Below are 6,587 nucleotides of genomic sequence, written 5' to 3'. Positions count from 1 at the left end.
AAATTGTCATGTTAATTGCACTGTCAGGTGGCCATCACACCTTTAGGTATCATCAATTTATTAAATAAAAATCATAATGTAAAATATCCTGGCCTGTTCCTCAAGTTTCAAGCACAGTATTCATTTATATGCATAGATTTGCAGTTTAATCTCCATCTAGATATTCCTTAACCTTCCAACTCCATCTTGCTGCTCCAGCTGTGACTTTGTAGAGATGGGAAGTGGCAGAGATGATATTTTCAAGACCTCTAAACACCTGAAGTTTGAAAGGTGGCTTAAAGAATAAGAAGAAGAGTTCCAGGCATGGATGCCATGAGAAAGGAAATGCAAATATCTGCAGAAATTCTATTTTTACATTGATCTGCCTACACTTTTCGTTCCTCACAGTCAGGGCTGTCATCATTTGATTTCTGCTCTGAACCTGGAACTGTCTGAAAACCTGCTAACACATCAGCTTGTCTTCATTAGCCTTGAGCACCTTTTGCTGTTTAAATTAAAGTAAGTGACACTGCACTTTTCTGGTCATTTAAGTGACAAAACTATAGACTGTCTCTTCGTCAAGAGAGTCTGAAAATGGGACAGGACTGGCAACCCTCTCATTATTCTTCATACAGCTTCACTTCTTTGAGAGTCCAAATCAGCTGGAAAGACTGCTGGCTGGTGAGGCATGTTAGACCCTTCCACAGGGTAAGCAGGATGCAGATTTCAAGGGAAAACAATGTTCAGTTTCTTGTTTAGGTGTGGGGGGATCTGAATATTCTCTGTGTGTGTATTAATAGCTGCACTTAACACTTAATGTTCATGTTCAGGCAAACAGAATGGTAGCCTCAGCCCTGAGCCACATCTAACTGTTAGATAGATGTTTTCTAAGAATTGATGCTTGATGCTTTTTTAAAAAAACTTTTTTTTACCCAATTCTTTTATTTTATTCCTAAAGTCCATAAAGTGTTTCGCTATGCAAAAGCCAGTAGGCAACACAGACAGAAAAATGAAGGAATCCCATCACTGGGATTTTTGTGCAGTTAGGGACCTGTATGAATTGTTAGAGAAAGAGAAAAACACAGCTTCTATTTAGCTTTAAGTGCTAAAAGTGTTGATAACATGACATTTTGGTATGTATAAGGATATTCATCTAAGGGAGTTTTCTACAAAATCGAAAACATAGGAGCTTTTCTTTATAAATTTAATCTAGTCCAAATTAACGGAAAGATTTGCTAACAGAAAGTACCTTTTAATACTAATCTGGACTAACTTTTGTTAAGTTAATTTAGGCAACCAATACTGACCAAATCTGTTGTTTTGTGTGGATCCTGCACTGAGCCAGGTGAAGCTTAGCATCTTCCATTGCATAAATCCCAAAGAGCTTTAAAGTTCACAGCTTTAGTGAGGTTATATCTATTAATCTTTTGACTGCAACTTATAAAGAGGATTGTGGAGTTGCACTCTGCAACTTTTCAGTTTAATATAGGGTCTGGGGAGAGACACAAACTTCAGGAAAAAACCCAGAGTTACCGTTTGTGACTGCCTGAAGTCCAGGCTTTCATGGAGGCCACCTGCAGTGCTAAAACTTGTCACTCAGAGTTCTGGGCTATTCTTCTTCCCTGGCTGAAGAGCAGAACTTCATCCATGCACTAGATTTGATACACAAGACTTCTTGCCTAAGCAGCTCTTGCATTCATCCTGGACTATATATACACTGTACCACAGCATCCAGCCTGTGAACCGTGTCTGGTTTCAGCTAACAGCTAAATGTAACACACAATTCGGGCTTGCACTGAAGCAGGACCTGAACAATGTTTGCATGCCTTTTGACTGCTGGTATGTTGCACACTGAAAGTATGGTTTGGTTTATATACCATTTTACCCGTGGAAGTTTTAGCCATGTCCTGGAAGTCAATAGATTTCCTAAACTAGAATGAGATCTCCCCACCTGCCCTTTCTGTAAGCACAGACTGGCTGTGCAGAGAACTGTCTGTGCCTTCAGTCACTCTGGTTTTGGTAGCCGTGGAATAACCTGCCCAAATACCAGGACTTAAAAAATCAACCAACTGTTTCTTCCCAAACATATAAATTCAGAAAGGATTTTTACACACAGTTCACTAGCAAGTAAACAACAGCATGCTTATATCTTCCTAGACAGGGATAAGATTGGCAGTAGCAAGGCAAATAGCTCAGCTTTGTCCCCAGTGGCATTCAGAGCACACAAGCAGCACACAACCCTTGCCTATGCTGTAAATTGACCCCATGTCCAGCACAGTGATGCCTGCTGGATTTCCAGCAGTCCAGTGAAAACCTCATAAATAAACCAGGAAAACTGGTATTTTGCCAGTGGTTCTTACTTTTTCTTGGAACCAAAAGCCTGAACTGACCTTAATTTCACAACAGCTTGACACAGCCCCTCCTGTGTAGCTGAAAGCATTCTAGGCTTTTGAAAGTGTTTAAAGATGCTTGTCACACTTGGCTTCAGTTGATTTTTGGAGAACTGATCAAGCCTGGGTGCTTTCCCACATTTTGCACTGTGATGAAAGAGGGTTCTTGGAGTTGACTTGTTCCTGTACTGAAGGATCTTAGTGCTAAATTTCTGTCATACTCCCTGTTTGCAGTCACATCCCTGTTTTGCAGTGTCACGTGAACTTCATTGGGACAGTTTTGGTGTCTCGAAGCCTCACAGTCTGACCAAGGTTCAGCTTGTGGTCAACTCTTGAAGGTTTTTCCAGGAAGCTCTGAGATAGGGAACTTGTCAAGCAATGATGCCAAGAACAAATTGGTCTTTTCACGAGGGAGAATTTTGCCTCTCACCAAACCTCTGACTTAGTGTTTAAAGAAGATACTGAGCCATCAAGCAAAGGTGAATCATTATCTCATAGCATGAGGGACAAGGTAAGTATAAGGTGATTTAATTTTCAGTCCTTCTCAGGCCTGAGATGGCTGTCAGAAAAAAAGACAATAAAATTTATTCTGTTTATGGGCTAAAATGTCTAACAGTGCACCAGCTTCTCACCTCTCAATTCATTGGCAAGGTTGTGGTTTACTTGGTTAAAGGCAGATTAAGAAAGTGTGAGCCCTGGCAACTACAGCCTTACAGTCAAATACCTCTGAACTGCTTTATCAGTGACCCATCCCAGAATGGGCATGTTCTGACATCATACTTGCTTAAACCAGAAAAAACATTTCCTTTGCCCTGATAACTGAGGGAGGAGAAATAATTAGTCTGAATTTCAGATGCTGCACAAGGGCAAATAATTTCTCCCAGGGGTGTCTGTATTTGCTGGAATTACAACACAGAGAGTTGGAAGTGACTGCCTGGGGAACAAAATTATTCTTAATCACAGAATTGGGAAAAACAGGAAGGGAAAGGTATCGATAAGAAATCACTCCATTCTTCCCTTGTCTTTATGCAGGGCCACTATCCCAATGCCATTCCCAAATGATGTCTAGTTTGTACCTGCAGGCTTAAATATTCCCCTGTCTTCCACAGGAAATCCATCCCAGTGCCATCCTCATTACTAAGACGTTTTCCAGGGGCTTTGGTTGTGCCTCCTGGATGCTATTTAAATCTGTGGTTATTTCTGCTGCTCTTGGTGTCTCTGATATTTCCTAGTACTGCAGTGACCAAACCAGACACAGCACTGCAGCTCAGACCTTCTGCTGAAGGCTGCCTAAGCTCGTGCACTTTTCTTTGTATATCCCAGTATAACTGTATTTTTGGGGGGAATGACAGAATATGATAAACTGATTTTAGTTTGTGACTTCCTAGTTTCACTATAAAAGTGCCACCTAATGGGCTGTTCCCCATTCCAAATATGAGCTGTTGATTATTCCTGATGAAGTGTAACACCTTGTTCTCATTTTTATAAAATTGTATTCAGTTTTTAGACCCTTTTTTCCAACTTGTCTGCCTGATTTAGAATTCTAGTCCTCTCCCCCAGCTTTGCTTATAACGTCCAGGCTGATGTTACATCTTAAATGACCACTCTGCTTCTTCATTATCCAGTTGTCTAATTAAATGCTGAATAACACCTGAACTAAGCGAGTCTTTGCAGTCCTGATGTGATACATCTTCCCATGGTGACAGTGACCAACTGCTGACTCTGAGCAGTGACCCAGCCAGTCTTGCTGGCCTCAGAGAGGTTTCTTTAGTTCGCTTCTGACAATGCTGTGTGACACAGCAGTAGAAATCGCCTTGAAGTTGATTAAATTTGTCTTTCCTTATCTGCAAGGCCTGTTACCCTGTCACAGAAGGATAACAAACCAGTTTGACTTGATTCTTGCTCTTATTTGCAACTCCAGTTCTTGTTTTTCAAACACTTACAAAATGTTGGTGGGATTATTGCTTCAAGAACATTCTCAGGGATGGATGGTAAATTGGCTTGTGTGTCATTTTCCAGTTTCTCTTCCTCATTTTAAACACAGTCACTGCACTTACCCTTTTCCAAGGCTGGCATAACTTACATCTTCCCTGAGCTCTCAGCAATAATTGCTGGTGGTTGTTGTTTTAGGTTCTTCTTTCAGTCTCCTGTGGTAGGTCTAGTGACAGCCCTGACTAAAAAGGAGCTCCAGGCAGATCAAATCATAGAAAAGGGACCTGTCACAAACCTACAAGCATCAGTAACCAAAGTAAATTTCTGCTAAATGTTCTTACCTAAAATATGTTCGCTGGTATTAGTTGTGTGAGCCTCCTGCTCACCAGCTCTCCTTATTTTTGTTGGTAGATAAAAGAGATGTTTAGCCCTGTATCACTTTCTAGGCATCAACTTGATTGAGTTTCCCCTTCTGCTGAACAGAGAATAAACCCTTGGGGTTTGTCTTCCTTATTTTACTCCCTTTGTATTTAAAGGATGCTTTCTTGCTGTTCTTCATGTTTCACACTGTTTGTATCTGGGTTTGTGTTTTGGCCTCTCTGGGGTTATGCCTGGGGTTATTCTCCTCTCCTTCTGTTATTCAGGTAGTAGTGACCAGACACAGATTCTTCTGTGCCTGTGGTTTTTTCCTCTGTTTGAGTCCAACAAAGGGCTTGTGGCCTTGTTAGTAGGCAATGATTTAGCACTTCATATTAGGCTGGGATTAACTGCCCTGTTTGCCATGTATGCCCATCACTGTAATAATGGAGTTAGTTCTAAAAACAGAACCTTTGCTTGCATCTTGCTTTTATGCACACCTATTCAACTCAGGCCTCTAATGTATGTCATTTTAACTGGATATATAAATTTTCTTCCTCCACTTCAAAGATGTAACTTTCAATACCTGTAACACTTAGGCATCAATACGAAATTTTCCAAGAAAGCTACCAGATATCTATCGTCACTAATCATCTTCCATTTAAATGCCTGATCATTCTGATTGTTTTGGAGGAAACTCTTTTTCTCTTTTAGCAAACAATTATTAGGTGTGAATTCTCCATTGAAAAAGATAAGTGTTTCCGACAGCCCTCTGGGATTCACTATTATATCCTTCCAACCACAAATGGACTTCTGCGAATCTCTTGGAATTTTCTCACCTTCCAAAGTTAATTTAGTACTGGTATCCCTTAGCTATGGTGATAGCCAATAGTGAATGTAATAGCAAAGCAAGCCATGCAAATGTTTTCACGTGTCTCTCCTCTTCAGCTTTGTTGGAGGTGAGAGAATAGCACAGATTTCTGGAACTTTTCCATTCATACTGGCTCCTGTTCCCTGTGAATTGAGAATCACGTCTTGGACCTCATGGTTCTGTTAGCAGGAGGAATTGGAATTGGAAACTTTTTTAATGTTTCTTAAAGACCCTGGTGTTTTACTCAAAAGCTGGCCAGACTCTGTAAGTGCAGTGTCTGATTGTTTTATGTTGGCACTGAGAAAAAAAAAAAAAAAAAAAAAAAAAAAAAAAGACAGTATTTTAAACTTAATAGTGTAAGTAACACTGAAATAGCACCTTGTACCCCTTTAGGTGGTGCATACAGAATGCCCTACTGCAGATATCACAATAGTTACAATTTTAGAGAAGTCTATATTGATACCTTGAAAAAATACTATAAGAAACAGTGCTTTCTACCTATAAAGGTTATTGCACCTGTAGGTAATTCCTTCCTGTCCCTTTCTTGAAAGTCATGTATGAGAAGTAGGTTATAGCCCTGGGACCATAACAAGGGTATGGGCAAGAAACACATACACCAGGGTAAATGGAAGTGTAAGGATTTTGGATTTTGTGCCAGAATTTCCATTGGATGTTAGTTAAAACTGCACATCAGGGCTAGACTTTGTGACCAGCTCTAGATGGGTGTACTGTCTAGCTGTATAATGTTGTTTGTTGATACCCTGGGTCTTATGGAGCTGCTCCTTTAACAGGCATCTGAGGCCTCGGATGATGCAAACAATGTAAAACTGGTCCATCTCACACAACCTCCCTTCAGGCATCCAGCATCAGAACTTGGATTAGGAGTCTCAGCTTCTCACAAAGCCAGAGGAGCCATTTTGGTGCATATGTGTGCCAGACTCACCTCATGAAGATCCCAGTGACTGAGACCTTCATCTGGACCTTCCACACAGGGGAATTTGAGGTTCAGTTGTACTGTGGGCTAAAAATTTGGCAGTGTGTCATTCCTGTAGGAATTG

The sequence above is a fragment of the Coloeus monedula genome, assembly GCF_965178545.1.
Source record: "Coloeus monedula genome assembly, chromosome: 5".
In the NCBI taxonomy this organism is placed as follows: domain Eukaryota; kingdom Metazoa; phylum Chordata; class Aves; order Passeriformes; family Corvidae; genus Coloeus; species Coloeus monedula.
The sequence above is the reverse complement of the archived record's forward strand: the minus strand, read 5'-3'. Positions refer to the sequence as shown.